The following is a 17,316-nucleotide window of genomic DNA, read 5'->3' as shown; positions in this document are numbered from 1 at the left end:
GACCACGAGCTTTTAAGGATCTTTGCACGAACTTTTATGGGTCTTCACCGCGAACTTTTAAAAGTCTTCACTGTGAACTTTTAAAGATCTTGACCACGAGCTTTTAAGGATCTTTGCACGAACTTTTATGGGTCATTGCCGCAAATTTTAAAGGTATTCACCGCGAACTTTTAAAGGTCTTGATCACGAGCTTTTAAGCATCTTTGCGCGAACTTTTATGAGTCTTCCCCGCAAATTTTAAAGATCTTCATCACAAGATTTTTAAGGCCTTCGTCTCGAACTTATAAAGGACTTCGTAGTTTGACAAAGCTACTTCTAAAAGGAAGTAAAGAGACAACAAAGTAAAACAAAAAAGAAAGCACAAGAAAAGAAGAAGAAATTACCTTCACCTTAATGCTTTCGAGTCCGAAAAAACTTGACTCAAATGACTTGCAAATACCGTGAATTGATGCTAAACAAATACAATGCAGGGGTTTATATAGATCTCAAAGGGACTGCTGAAACATTAATTCTCGATGTGGGATGGCTGCTGTAACCGAAATCCAACAAGGATGTGAATTGTACAAGTTAGTCTCCTAATTGAAGACAATAAACCGTGAGTAATGCGAAGACAGAATCATCTTTGAATCCTCTAACGTGGAAATTACCTTGTTGGATTCAATTAGGAGTGCACGAATAAGGAAATTTTGTATTCATAATGATCCTTTCACTTTAAGACAGAAAATCCAAAAGGGTCTTGTATTCATCAATTCATTAATACTTCAAGTCTCGTGTTTTAAAATTGATAAGTTGATATTTTGACAAGTCTTGAAGTAGGGGCATTTGTAGGCATATGAATTCTATTGAAATTAAATTCACAAAATAAATTGAATTTTATTGGTCCAAATAAATATTATGGGCTAATATAATGGAATTATATATATAAGGCCAATATATATGGGTTAAATAGATAAGTCTTATCTATTGGGCTAGCCCATTTAATTGGGCTGCAAGTGACGAGCCCACTTCGTTAAGCCCAAGATGCCATCTTTCTAGAGGCCCAGTTTGGTGCCACGTGTCAAATGGCGTGGCGCACCAAGTGAAACGGAAGAGCCAATAGGATCATGCCACGTGTCAAAATGACAAGGCATGCCAAGTCACACTAAAAGGCCAGTGAAATCGCGCCACGTGTTCAAGTGACACTGGCCAATCAAATGCGGCCATGTCACACTTCAATTTGATTGGTCGGAAAGAGTTTGTTCTTATCATAACTCTTCCGTCCCACAACTATAAATAGGGGTCTTCATAACCTAGAAAGACACCAGAAGTTATAACAAGAAGCAAGAGAGAACTCGTGGATCAAACGCTGCAAAGTTCTCTACAAGTTTCAAGCTTCAAGCAATCAAGTTCAAGTTCAAGAAATCAAGTTCAAGCTCAAGAACGAAGAACAAATCAAGGTCAAGTTCAAGCAATCAAGCTCAAGCTCAAGAACAAGATCATCGTTCGTGGCAACAAACATAGATTCAAGATCAAGCTCAAAGGCCCTTGAATTTAATTACAATTGGAAAGTAGAATAAGAGGAATCATAGAGATTGTAACACTCAAATATTCGAAAAAAAATACTACGATTGTTGCGATATTTTTCGGTCTTGATTTTATTTTCTCGACGCAATTTGTTGTCTACAGCTGTCAATGGTGGAATTGCTGCTCTCTTTTTCTTTGCTTTACATTACTAGAATTAGGGATTGAGAGATAGAGAGAGACGTAGAGTGAATTCCCAATTGTTTGCAACAACACCCAATTCAAACAAATAATATTTTTTGAAAATCCAAATTCGAATTCAAAGCTTCAGAGCTTTTTAATGGCTATCAATGGTGGAGTTGCTGCTCTCTTGTGCAATATACGCGGGGGATGGGGGTGGGATGTGGAGAGAGAAACGTGGGGTGGGGGGAGTGAGATACAGAGAGAGAAAGTGGGGGGAGTGGGAGTGATTGTAGGAATTTATTAGTTATCCTTAAATCCTAAAAATGTACATAATTGGTAATTTTGTATATATGAGGTAATTAAAGTGAAACTTGAGTAGGAAGGGTAATAAAGTTTCCAATAGTGTATAAGTATGTAAAAATCTCTTTTTAAAATAGAAACATAGCACAAGTCCAGTTTGGATAAATGGGCCTAATGGGCTATGTCACAGTTGCGGTGGGTAGATTCATGTGACTGAAGCCCTCAATCAAATGACTTTGTAGGAAAGAAGCCCCAAGTCCCAACATCCATTTTAAGAAGAGAAATTTTCAAGAAGCACCATCTTTTAGTGGTAATTAGCTATTTATAGATACCATTTGCTATATTACATCCTATAGATACGTTTTTAGATGTATTTAGATGTATTTAATGTATTTAGATTACTATGTTTTTGAATACATTAGGAAAAAAAGCCGTCAATCGTGGAAATCCAGTTAATAAGATTCTGTAGTCAACTATTCAAGATCTTTAACATTGAATACGGTAACGTATTTTCCTTAAAAAAGGGACCTTTCAACTAATTTAAAACGGAAACAAAATCAATCTAGCAAATAGTCTCCTAATATAAATCAACTAACACAATTATATCACCCATAATCTGTATTTCCCCCTCCACTGAAGATTTTCCATCCGAAAGTACTCAAAAACAGAGCAATCTGTGGATTTTCAATTCTCCCTTCTTTCTTTTCTTCTTCTGCTGTTACAGTTCTTAGAAATAAATTCCAACCAAGAAAATTTCAGATTGATAGAATTGTATACGAAACACGTTCAAATTCGATTTTGCATATGGCAACTTTTACAATTTTATTGTGACATTCTGGAAAGTGGAATAGTGAGAGTATGCGACGTATAATGATGTGGTCGCATCAATTTCAAAGCAACTGGACATAGATTTGAGCTCAAAGTCCATTAAAATTCAATACAAAGTAGAAGATAATTGCACGCCAATGGAAATACACATTGAAAGATGTGATGGAGCATTAAGCTATATCAGAAAGGTTTCAATTTCGGGTTGATAGGTCTAATTTAATCAGGTTTGAGTGTTCGTAAGTGTTCATTATTTTTTTGTTTATGGTATTTCTGGTTGGATTTGTAAAGCGTATGTAGGTGTATTTAGTTGTATTTGTGAATTTTTACTTGACCTATATTGGTGTGTGTTTTTAGTTATTATGTATTAATAATACTTGTATTGTTGTGGAGCATTGCGCTGGTACAGAAGAATTGAATATAAAATCAAACTATTTGTGGATGTATTTAGCTGTATGCAGATGTATTTAGCTGCAATACGTATGTAGATGTATTTAGCTGTATGTAGTGGCTCTAACTGTTTTTTATTAAGTGTATTAGCTGCATTTAAATGTATGCTTATAAGTGTAGGTGTATTCAACCTTGAACACTGTATATATTTGTGTTGTATAATACTCTATATGTATATATAGATGCAATAATATATTCAAATTTATATGAGTGTTTTTTTTGTAAGTATTTATACTGATCATATGTGTAATAATAAACTTCTTTGCAGCTATGCATTATTATGTATGTCTGATGATTGTGAATGGAGGTTTAAGGCTTCTAGCATTAACAAATCACAATTGTTCAAAGTGAGAGAGTTCAATGATAAGCATACATGTCCGTTGAAGGATTTAACTGTATATATTTCAAGGTAGCAGTGGAAGTTGTATCCTATATTCTGTCAAGACTACTCTTTAATATTCTGCCAGCATTCCTTTAGTATGTATTCATCTATATTCAATGTATTTATATGTATATACATGTATGTCTTTGAATTTTGTATGTTTAAATATAGTTGTATCTAATATAGTTGTATTTTAATACAATATATATTGTATTTCTTAAAACTAAATAAAATTCTAATACTATATATTAAACTCATATTCTTTTATATTCTTTGATATATATATGATTTGTTTTTTAAAATGTAGGTTGTGCCATCGACTGAATATTTGCATACGGTGAAGGATGAAGGAAGGCAATACACAGTATGCCTTTTAGAGAAAAAATACAGTTGTGGGCGGTTCTAAGTCGACGAATTACCGTGCCCACACGCTTGGGCTGTACTGAAGAGCAAGTTTCTAATGCCAGAAGATTATTGCTCTGATTATTACAAACCAAAGTCATTGTAATGACATATGAGGTGCCCGTGTATCCTTTGCCTGACCGGAAAGAATGGAATATACCAGCCCATGTAGCAGATGAAGTTGTATTACCACCCAAATGGAAAAGACCTCCTGGAAGACCAAAGAAGAAGCGTGATAAGCCGTCGATTGAATTGCTACAGAAGAAAAATCAACATTCGTGTAGCATATGTGGGCAGGAAGGACATAATAAGCGTATTTGTAGAAATGCTCCACGTAGAAATTAGTTCACAATATGACTTGTATTAATGAAAAACGATTTGTCATGTATTACGGTGTCATTTTGAATATATTTTGGATATATTTAGTTGGTGTATTAAATCTGAATACGTAATTAAAATACGACCATTATATCTTCATTATATATGAATATAGATGAATACAATCATTGAATACATATGATTAAAATAAGTTATATACACAGGGTATGACTGTATCATAAACAGAACTGATGATTTTTTTCAAATACATATCGTATATCAGAGATTGAATATGATTTATGAAAATTAAATACATGTATTCGAATACACTTGAATATATATTAATACAATCTGTTATACACGTATAGATGTCTAAATATGTATTGTACAAGGGTCTAAATAGACTTGAATACATTTGCATATAAATGTATACAGATGAATAAAATCAGTTATATATAAAAAGATGTATTCAAAATACAACTGAATACATATCAATGCAATATATTATATAAATATGAAGGTCTAAATACACCTGCTGAAAATATGTGAACATAACCTGGTGAATACATATAAATACAACTTAATAACTGACTATTATAATAAGTTAAATATATATAAATACAAAATATTGCATACATACTAATACAAACTGATATAAACATAAAAACCCAACAGGTTGAAGGACAGATTAATTCAGAAGCAAAAAAAAGAGTTAATAAATATATTGGATGCTTGAAATGATAATATATAAAAACTGTTGATATGGTCACTAAATTACCAACACCCTTTCCAACACACTATCTTTACAAACACAGTGTCCAAGAAAAAGGGTATTCACAAAAACTCCCATCGAAAACTACATTCACCTGCGACTACTCTAACATTATCTTCACCGACGTATCAGAATCGGTGATGTGCCTAAGAATTTTTGAAGGTGATTCGCTCTCACTTACGGCATCAACGTCTATCTTCCGCATAACATAGTCCCAAAGGAGGGCACCATATCTTTGACGGAGCAAATTGGCATCAAATTTTATTTGTGGAACCATCCCAACGGTGCTAAGAAACTCTGCGTATGCCGCGACATGCATCCCACAATTCCTGAAAGAATACACCAAAATAGTTACAAACAATTCATTTAAAAAAATTTTCATATTCATCTTCAATACATTAACTCATTGAGTATTATGAATACATATAAATACAAAAAGATACAGTTAAAAATTGAAATATACACTAATACCAAATAGTACAAAAATGTGAATATATACATACAACATGCAAGGAAAACTGTAATAAGTACTGAAATACAGAGAATATAAATTTGAATACATCTAAATGCATTTGAATACAACATATAATATTCAAGTAAGCACAACTCAGTTATTGACAATGTGAATGTGCAAATGAGTTCTGAATTGTTTTAATACTTATGAATACAACTAGATACATACGAATACAACATCATACATATAAAATAACGTGAATAATTATGAATACATACAAGTTTCTTTGAATGCATATTGATACAATAGCAATTACCTTTACGTGCCGTGTATCTGATGTTTTTTTGCATCAACTTCCTTAACATTGACACATGAAGAATCCTGGTGAGTAAACAATAATAATGGTTATTGTTTCAGAAACAAACAAAAATATAAGAATTAAAATCAGAAAAGCAAATAATGAAACAAACAAATTCGTCCATTGATTAACAAATATAAACCTTCCGTCTAAAAGGACAAGGACTAAGTAGAAGCAAACTGTATTCGTCGTGATTGGCTCAAGGAGAAAGATTCTCTTTGATGTTAATCAGAAAAGCAATGTTAATCAAAAAAGCAAATAATGAAACAAACAAAAAACTAAAAATCAGTACCAAAATCAGAAGAGCAAAATAATAATATCAAAATCAACGAATTAAACTTACCCTAATCGATTGTAATGGAGTGATAATGGAGGAGAACTTGAGAATTTGGGTGGGAGAAAAGGTATGAATCGTGGGTTGAGGGAGAAAGAGTAAAGTGTATGCAAAAAGAGAGAGAGAGAGAACGTGGTTAGTCAATTTTACGGTGATTATGTGAGAGAAAAGACTAAAAAGGAGAGAGAAAAATATTATTTAGCATATATGGTGCCTTAAATGTAGGATGTAACTATAATTAGATATTTGGCTATAAAGTATAAAAGGTATCTATAGGATGTAATGTTTTAAAATGATATTTATTTAAAATAAATAGGGTACTAAGGTTTTCTATAGGGAAACTTACACAAATGTCCCAAATAAATCTCAACTTACCAACCTCTAGCCATTAGTCATAGACTTACCAAAACTAGCCAACAAAAATTGAAAAACCAAATAATAGGGTTCTTTCTCTCAAAGAATCACATGCAAAAATCACCTTCCATATTTTTAAGTGTGATTAGCAACATTAGATACAAGACGGAAAAGAAATTTCATGGACGAGGTAGCAAATAAGGTGATGAAATACAAAAATCTATATAAATATTCCAAAAATCTAAACAAAAAAGGAATTTTTTCAATGGGTATAGTTGAAATTCATTGAAAATATATAGATAAGTCAATATACAAAATTTGAGGAAGATTGGAGGTGATTTGGAGTGGTCTTGTATCAAAATTCATAATTAAATCGAGTTCAAAAAAGTCTTCTGCGACACATGTATCAAACATGTATCACGCATGTATCTCACACACAGGTATACATGGATATACATGTGATACACAATTGATACAAATATGATACATATGTGATACACAAATGATACACATATCATTTTTTTTTCATGTTCAGCTTTTATTTCGAATTTTCAATTCAAACCACCTCAAAACTTCATCAAATCATCCCAAAACTGAGATTCAAGCTCCTTAAGTTGTGCCCAATCTATTCTAATAACACCCACTCAAAACAAAGCAAAAATTTGATATTTTTTTGCTACAAATAGCTAATTGGCTAATATTAGTATATTTTATCAATTGGCCAATTTTTGTAATGAGCTACCTATAAATGGACATAGCTAGTAATTTCCCATTATAGGGCGTAAAAATTCCTTTTAAGAACTGAATTGCAGCCTACAGTGAAGCTGGAGAAAGGTGAAAGTTAGGCCCAAAGTGAATACGCAACAAAGTAGTCAATAAAGGCCTACAAAACGTACTGGGTCCAACGAACTCAAACACGACCTAAAATTTATGTGATCCATTTTACATTTTTAGTAGGAACACTTAACTGGACAAATGGTGATTAGAAAGTCATTAGAGTCTAACCCTCGTGTATTGTTCCAAATAGACAAATACTCATCACCCGCTGTTTACCAAACAAACAATCTAACTATAAGAGTCACAAATTCAAGTGAGTATCAATTAACTGTAGTTATTAGCCACTTTCTTTTGGTGTTGAGAAGGTGAAGGAAGCAAATATAAAAAATCACAAATTAATTATTACAATTTTTTACGTAGTGATTGACATGTAGACGCAAATCCAAAATCTAAATTCGGTGTATTTATATTATTATATGTATGTAATTTTACCTTTTTATGTACTCATAATTCCAGTCGAAAGCAAAAATATTCAATTGAACTCACAGACCCGCTTTAGATCCACATTTGTTGATTGATTGAAGGGAAACCTTGGAGCAACAGTTAAGTTATTCCCGTTGTGACCTATAGGTCGCGAGTTGAACTGTGAAATCAGCCACTGGTGATTGCGTCAGGGTAAACTGCCTACATTACATCTCTTGGGATGCGACCTTTCCTCGAACCATGCGTGAACGCAGAATACTTTATGCACCGAGCTAGTCTTTTTGGTAATTCAAAAAAGGATTCCAGCAATATGCGGTGGGAATAATCTGTGTCATCTTGGTGGAAGATGACAGGAGCTAGGTTTAAATGGTTTAAGAAAACCAGTTCATAGTGGTCCTAACTACTTGATACTGATGAAAGCTACGAGTACTATTGAAGCGGAATACCACCAACCGAAAATACAGGATTACATAGATAGAACAAATTAATTATCCCATATATTTAATTGAAACAATATTTTTACACTACTACTTATAGACATACATTATCGCTGACAATGCTAACATATTCAATCTCCTTCAATCTATTCTCTATCATATAGAAGTTGAACATCCGGTATTCTTATAAAAGAATCATACTAGAAAGAGAATAGAAAGGAGCGAGGGAATGATGGGGCCGCAACCTTAGTCTATATGTTGCTCGTGAGATGCCAAGTACTAATCTCGCAACAGTATTGGTGCAAAATTAATAAAGGATTGGTCCCTTGCTTGTTGATCGTTCGCTAATCAAAATCGCTCTCTTGCCACGCCTTTCACTCAATCGCTTGAGTCGGATTCAAACAATCTTCACTCTAGTTTGGAGGTTTTATGTTGAAAGAGCTAGATATATAATTAATTTTATCAACTAATTACTCCTCAATCCAAATTGAGCAACACGATATGAATCCATATATATTGTGTTATTGGTAAACGGTGCTTTTGCCTTTTTGGTTTTCAAACAATTGGGTCAATGCTTAGTCTGAGATTTAGCCATTATATTAGAGGAGAAAATAGTCTCATGGACCACCAGAATCATTGTGATGACCCAAAAAAGTCATCACTTGTTTTAGAAATAAATTCGGTCTTCCGAGGCCTAAAAACCTCCTTTTTGCCTCATTTCAATTTACGTGCGCAGTCCGGGCGCGTAACCGGAAAGCCATTATATGAAAACCTGTGGAAAATAATGAATTTTGCCTTTAAAATGAATTTAAGTTGACTTCAGTCAACATTTTGAGCAAACGGACCCGTATCCGTGTTTCGACGATCCCGGGAGGTCCGTAAGAAAATATGGGACTTGGGCGTATGCCCGGGATCGGATTCCGAGGTCTCAAGCCCAAGAAATGAATTTTTAAAGAAAATTATTTTCTGAAAAAAATATATGAGTTTTTGAAAATGAAAAGTATTTGAAATTTGATGGTATCGGGCCCGTATTTTGGTTCCGGAGCCCGATACAGGTCTTATATGTGATTTAAGTTGAGTTTGTGAAGTTTGGTAAGAAACGGACTTGAAATGACGTGAATCGGACCTTATTAGAGAAAATTGGAAAATTTGATGTTCTTAAGTGATTTCATGATTTTGATGCTAAATTCATAGTTGTTGATGTTATTTTGGTGATTTGAATGCACGAGCAAGTTCGTATGATGTTTGTATGTTGGTGTGCATGTTTGGTTTGGAGCCCCGAGGGCTCGGGTGAGTTTTGGATAGGCCACGGAGTGGAATTTGGACTTAGGGTGTTGCAGATTTGAACTGGGGTGTTGCACGCCTGCAGGCTTCGCATTTGCGAAGGCTTGCTCGCAAATGCGAAGGCTATGTCGCAAATGCGAAAGAGCCCAGGCCAGCATAACCTCGCAAATGCGAGGAATAAATCGCAAATGCGATGTCCCCAGTTGAGGCCTGTCGTCGCAAATGCGACAGAATTTTCGCAAAAGTAACTTCGCAAATGCGAGAGTCACTTCGCAAATGCGAGCATAGCAGAGTCTGGGTTCGCAATTGCGAACCCTGGTCGCAATTGCGACATCAGAGACCTTTAAATTCATAACTTAGACGCATTTCAACCATTTTTCACCCTCTTTCGAAACCAAAACACTCTAGGGCAATTTTTCAAAGGCAATTTCTTCTCCAAATCGATTGTAAGTTATTTCTAACTCGTTTTCTTCAATCTTTAACATCTTTTCACATGATTTCAACTCAAAATCAGATGTTTTCATGGGGGAAAATGGGTGTTTTGGTTAGAACCTAGGTTTTTCAAGTTTTTGGGATTTGGACCTCGATTTGAGGTCCGATTTCAAAACAAATTGTATATTTGAGTTCGTTGGTGAATGGGTAATCGGGTTTTGGTTCAATCCTCGGGTTAAGACCATGTGGGCCCGGGGTCGATTTTTCACTTTTTGGGAAAAACTTTAGAAAACTTATTTCAATACATTAGAACTGATTCATTTAGAATTTATTGATATAATTAAGTAACTTGTGACTAGATACGAGCGAATTAGTGGTGAAATCAAGAGGTAAAGCGATAGTTGAGGCTTGAATTGTGTTCGAGGCATCGAGGTAAGTGTTTGGTCTAACCTTAGCTTGAGGGATTATGAGTTGTGTCCTATTTGCTATGTGCTATTTGTTGAGTACGACGTATAGGCATGGTGACGAGTATCTATACGTTGGTGTCAAGCATGCACGTGAGTCTTACGTTATGATTAATATAACTCCATTTGTATTGTTCATGTTTAATGTGATGATTGCTATTGTTGAGCAAGGTTTGTGGAAAGAGTATTGGTATTTGAACAGTGAAGAGCGTTGGCTCAAGTGGTAAAGTGATTTGTGGAAGTGTAATTGGCAATTGAACCTTATAGAGCATTGGCTCAAATTGTGAATCGAGTTGTGAAGTAAATGTGAAAAAGAGAAGAGGATTATGACATTGTTCCCTTGTCTGTTGTTGCTTTTAATATTGTACCCTTGCCGGAAAGTTGTTGCTTTTAATGTTGTTCCCTTACCGGAATTTTATGGTGATTCTATTTAATTCCTTGGCCTTATTGTTTGTGTTTGTTGTTTGGGTGAGGAAGAGTGTTAAAGCACGAAGGGTGATGCCGTGTATGATTTTGTAAGGATGAGTGTAAAAGCACGAAGGGTGATGCCGTGCCAATTATACTGATTTTCATGGTGAGGACGAGAGTAAAAGCACGAAGGGTGATGCCGTGCACTTGTCGTTAATTTTCCTGATTTTACTGGTGATTGAGATATGGTGTTCTTTACGCTTACTTACTGATTTCCTGTTGTTACTTGATTTTATTGTGATGTTATCGATTCCTTTGCCCAAATTGCTTGTGATTGTTGCTTGGGTGAGGAAGAGTGTAAAGCACGAAGGGTGATGCCGTGTATTGTTTTGGTGAGAGAGTGTTAAAGCACGAAGGGTGATGCCGTGCATTGTTTTGGTGAGAGAGTGTTAAAGCACGAAGGGTGATGCCGTTTACTTGTCTTTGAATTTCTTGATTTTTATTGATAACTGAGTTATGGTTTCTCTACATTTAATTGTTGGTTTTCTGTTGATACTTGTTGTACCCCGCAGCATGATCCCCCTTCCTATCTTCAATTGAACTGTGGTGATCCTTATATTTATTCGTTGTTCTTATGTTTTTATTCGATGTCCCCGCAGCATGTTTTCCCCCTCCCATCCTTAGCTGTACATTTCTGCTTGTATTGTTCCGCTGTATATGATTTAACTGCACAGGTTTATTTTGGTAGTCTGGTCCTAGCCTCGTCACTACTTCACCGAGGTTAGGCTAGGCACTTACCAGCACATGGGGTCGGTTGTGCTGATACTACACTCTGCACTTTTTTGTGCAGATCCCAGTGTTGTAGATTTCGGACCGCCGTGAGGTTGCTGCTTCTGGTCCATCAGGCAACCCATGGTAGTCCTGCAGGCGTTCGCAGTCCTTGGCGTCTCCTTCTAGCTATATTCCTGTTTCTTTCTTGTATTTCCAGAGACGGTGTTGTATTATTTCTTTCAGACCTTTATTTGTAGTAATCTTAGCAGTCTGTGAAGTTGTGACACCAGTCTTGGGTAGATTGATTATGGAATGGTATTAGCAGTGTTATTAAAACTTGAAATTAAGTCTTCCGCTTGTTAAATTTTGTTGATTATTAACTGTTGGATTATAACTGTTAACGAATTTAAAAATGGAAACAAGGCAAATAATTCAGTTGATTGGCTTGCCTAGCTTTCACTAGTAGGCGCCATCACGACTCCCGAGGCTGGGAAATCCGGGTCGTGACAAGTTGGTATCAGAGCTCTAGGTTACATAGGTCTCACAACTCACAGACAAGCTTAGTAGAGTCTGAGGGATCGGTACGGAGACGTCTGTATTTATCCCCCAGATGCTACAGAGTTAGGAAAAACTTCACATCTATTCTTTCCTGTCGTGCGACTTGATTTCTCAATGCTAGTTGAACTTCCACTTTTGTTCCTTTGCGAATGGCAAGGTCACGTACCGCTTCTTCAGCGAGCAGCAGCACAGACCGGTGATAAATCAGCTACGTCTTCGGAGACTTGGTAGAGAGATTATCGTTTGGCTAGACCAGTTGGGTCACCAGCTTTGACTTGGGATCAGATTTCTCAGCTGCTTTTGAGAAGTTTCTTCCTACTGAGAGAGAGAGAGAGAGTGAGGAGTTTCATTGAGGGACTCATTCAGGCCGTCAGGGTCAGCAGTCTCAGCAGCCGAGGGCTTGTTATACTTGTGGTGAAATGGGTCACATTGCCAGATTTTGCCCTCGGGCATCGAGCAGCTCTCAGCATCAGGGTTCCCGTGCCATGGTTCAGGCACTGAGTGTTTCACAACCCGCTCAGCCAGCTAGAAGTAGAGGTAGAGGTGCTAGAGGTGTAGGTAGAGGTATTAGAGGTGGAGGTCAGGCCGCTAGAGGTGGAGGCAAGCCAGCAGTAGGCCGTCCCATAGATGTAGTTCAGAGTGGTGGGGCCCAACCCCGATGTTATGCTCTTCCAGCCAGGCTTGAGGCTGAGGCTTCCGATGCAGTTATCACAGGTACTGTTCTGGTTTGTAGTAGAGATGCTTCAGTGCTATTTGATCCAAGGTCTACACACTCTTATGTGTCATCTTATTTTGCACCGTATATGGTTTTGCCTAGTGATTCTTTGAGTGCTCCTGTTTATATGTCTACACCGATGGGTGATTCTATTATGGTAGATCGTGTTCATCGTTCTTGCGTGGTTATGATTGGGGGTCTTGAGACCCAAGTAGACTTATTACTGTTGGACATGGTTGATTTTGATGTCATACTGGGGATGGACTGGTTATCACCTTACCACGCCATCTTGGATTGTCATGCCAAGACTGTGACCTTAGCCTTACCGGGTCTACGTTGTTTAGAGTGGAGAGGGACTCCTGGTCATTCTACCCATAGCGTTATCTCATATATGAAGGCTCGGCGAATGGTTGAGAAGGGGTGTTTGGCCTATTTGGCATATGTTCGTGATTCTAGTGCCGAGGTTCCTTATATTGATTCTGTGCCCGTTGTTCGTGAGTTTCCTGAGGTATTTCCTTCAGACCTGCCGGGTATGCCACCCGACAGGGATATTGACTTTTGCATTGATCTGGCTCCGGGCACTCAGCCCATTTCTATTCCGCCATATCGTATGGCCCTGCCTGAGTTGAAAGAGCAGTTGCAAGACTTGCTTGATAAGGGCTTCATTAGGCCCAGTGTCTCGCCATGGGGTGCGCCGGTGTTGTTTGTCAAGAAGAAGGACGGATCTATGAGAATGTGTATAGATTACCGGCAATTGAACAAGGTCACAATCAAGAATAAGTATCCACTGCCGAGGATCGATGATTTGTTCAACAAGCTTCAAGGTGCCCAAGTGTTTTCTAAGATCGACTTGAGATCTGGATACCATTAGTTGAAGATTAGGGCATCCGATGTCCCTAAGACAGCTTTTTGCACTCGGTATGGGCATTATGAGTTCTTGGTGATGTCATTCGGTTGACAAATGCCCCAGCAGCTTTCATGGATTTGATGAACCGAGTGTTCAGGCCTTACTTGGATTCGTTCGTGATAGTCTTCATTGACGATATTTTGATTTATTCCCGCAGCCGGGAGGAGCATGAGCAGCATCTGAGAGTGGTTCTTCAGACTTTGAGAGATAGTCAGTTGTATACTAAGTTTTCGAAGTGTGAATTATGGTTGAGTTCGGTTGCTTTCTTGGGTCATGTTGTTTCAGCAGAGGGTATTCAGGTGGATCCAAAGAAGATAGAGGCAGTCAAGAACTGGCCTCGACCCACATCAGCTACAGAGATCCGGAGTTTCTTGGGATTGGCAGGCTATTATCGTCGATTTGTGGAGAGGTTTTCATCTATTGCAGCCCCGATGACCAGGTTGACCCAGAAGGGTGCCCAGTTCAGGTGGTCGGACGAGTGTGAAGCGAGCTTCCAGAAGCTCAAGACAGCTTTGACTACGGCGTCGGTGTTGGTTTTGCCCACAGGTTCAGGGCCATATACAGTTTATTGTGATGCATCTCGTGTTGGGCTTGGTGCAGTGTTGATGCAGAATAGCAAGGTCATTGCTTATGCTTCGCGTCAGTTGAAGATTCATGAGAAGAACTATCCAGTCCATGATTTGGAGTTAGTAGCCATTGTTCACGCGCCGAAGATTTGGAGGCATTATCTGTATGGCGTGGCATGTGAGGTGTTCACGAACCACAAGAGTTTGCAATACTTGTTCAAGCAGAAGGAGCTAAATTTGAGGTAGAGAAGGTGGTTGGAGCTGTTAAAAGACTATGATATCACCATCTTATATCATCCGGGAAAGGCCAATGTGGTGGCCGATGCTTTGAGTAGGAAGTCAGCCAGTATGGGCAGTCTTGCATATATTTCGGCCGGTGAGAGACCGCTTGCTTTGGATGTCCAGGCTTTGGCCAATCAGCTCGTGAGGTTTGATGTTTCTGAGCCCATCCGTATATTAGCTCGCATAGTTGCTCGCTCTTCTTTATTGGAGCGTATCCGAGATCGACAATATGATGATCCTCATTTATGTGTCCTCAGAGACACGGTGCAGCACAGAGATGCCAAGCAGGTCACACTAGGAGATGATGGAGTTTTGAGGATGCAGGGTCGTATTCGTGTGCCTAATGTGGATGGACTTCGGGAGTTAATCCTAGAGGAGGCCCATAGTTCCCGGTACTCTATTCATCCGGGCGCCGCCAAGATGGATCGGGATTTGCGGCAGCATTATTGGTGGAGGAGAATGAAGAAGGACATTGTTGCGTATATGGCTCAGTGTTTGAATTGTCAGCAGGTTAAGTACGAGCATCAGAGACCTGGTGGTCTGTTCCAGAAGATTGAGATTCCTGAGTGGAAGTGGGAGCGAATCACTATGGACTTCGTTGTTGGGCTCCCACGGACTCAGAAGAAGTTCGATGCAGTGTGGGTTATTGTTGATAGGCTGACCAAGTCAGCACATTTCATTCCGGTGGCAGTCTCCAATTCTTCTGAGAAGTTAGCTGAGATCTATATCCGGGAGATTGTCCGTCTTCATGGTGTGCCCGTGTCTATCATCTCGAACCGAGGTACGCAGTTTACCTCCTATTTCTGGAGAGCAGTTTAGCGAGAGTTGGGCACACGGATTGAGTTGAGCACAACGTTTCATCCTCAGACGGACGGGCAGTCCGAGCGGACTATTCAGATTTTGGAGGATATGCTCCGAGCTTATGTCATTGACTTTGGAGGCTCGTGGGATAAGTTCTTGCCTTTAGCAGAGTTTGCCTACAACAACAGCTACCAGTCGAGTATTCAGATGGCTCCTTATGAGGCTTTATACGGTAGGCGATGTCGGTCGTCGGTTGGATGGTTTGAGCCGGGAGAGGCTCGGTTGTTGGGTACGATCTAGTACAGGATGCCTTGGACAAGGTCAGGATCATTCAGGATAGGCTTCGCACAGCTCAGTCCCGACAAAAGAGTTATGGCGACCGTAAGGTTCGTGATTTGGCATTCATTGTCGGTGAGCGGGTATTGCTTTGGGTGTCGCCTATGAAGGGCGTGATAAGATTTGGAAAGAAGGGCAAGCTTAGCCCTAGGTTCATTGGCCCGTTTGAGATTCTTGATCGAGTGGGAGAGGTGGCTTACAGACTTGTGTTGCCGCCGAGCTTATTAGCCGTGCACCCAGTGTTTCACGTGTCTATGCTTCGGAAGTATCACGATGATCCATCCCACATGTTAGACTTCAACACTGTCCAGTTGGACAAGGACTTGTCCTATGAGGAGGAGCCGGTAGCTATTCTAGACCGGCAGGTCCGTCAGTTGAGATCAAAGAGTTTTCCTTCTGTTCGTGTTCAGTGGAGAGGTCAGCCTACTGAGACATCGACCTGGGAGTCCGAGTCCGATACGCGGAGCCGTTATCTCCATCTTTTCCCCGACTCAGGTACTTCCTTCTTATGTCCGTTCGAGGACGAACGGTTATTTTAGAGGTGGAGGATGTGATAACCCAAAAAAGTCATCACTTGTTTTAGAAACAAATTCGGTGTCCGAAGGCCTAAAAACCTCCTTTTTGCCTCACCTCAATTTGCGTGCCAAGTCCGGGCGCGTAACCGGAAAGCCATTATATGAAAATCTGTGGAAAATAATGAATTTTGCCTTTAAAATGAATTTAAGTTGATTTCAGTCAACATTTTGAGAAAACGGACCCGGATCCGTGTTCCGACGATCCCTGGAGGTCCGTAAGAAAATATGGGACTTGGGTGTATGCCCGAGATCGGATTCCGAGGTCCCAAGCTCAAGAAAAGAATATTTAAAGAAAATTATTTCTGAAAAAAATATATGAGTTTTTGAAAATGAAAAGTATTTGAAATTTGATGGTATCGGGCCCGCATTTTGGTTTCCGGAGCCCGGTACATGTCTTATATGTGATTTAAGTTGAGTATGTGAAGTTTGGTAAGAAACAGACTTGAAATGACATGAATCAGACTTTTTTTTAGAAAATTGGAAAATTTGATGTTCTTAAGTGATTTCATGATTTTGATGCTAAATTGTAAGCACGTGATTTTTGCCCTATACGAGATATTCCTACAAATTTCAAGAAAATAGATTTTTTCTAATTATTTACCATTTTATAGGATTTTGTAGAATTTTTATCTTGTGCACGTTTAAGTCATAAAAATACCAAAAATATCACGCGTGGCATTTAGGCCTTACTTTTACATTTTTAGGATTAATCGATAGTTATTTGTTTTATTAAAAAATTAAAAATCAACAAAAAAAAAATGCTTCATTTTTACACCTTTCCTTTTTATTGATTTTTCTCTTTTAATTTAGGATTAAGTAACTTTTATAATTTTTATAGTTAGTATAATTTTATATATATATATATATATATTTTTTTTTAGGAATTTT

This window comes from Nicotiana attenuata, unplaced genomic scaffold (assembly GCF_001879085.1).
Source record: "Nicotiana attenuata strain UT unplaced genomic scaffold, NIATTr2, whole genome shotgun sequence".
Taxonomy (NCBI): domain Eukaryota; kingdom Viridiplantae; phylum Streptophyta; class Magnoliopsida; order Solanales; family Solanaceae; genus Nicotiana; species Nicotiana attenuata.
Note: the sequence above shows the minus strand (reverse complement) of the source record.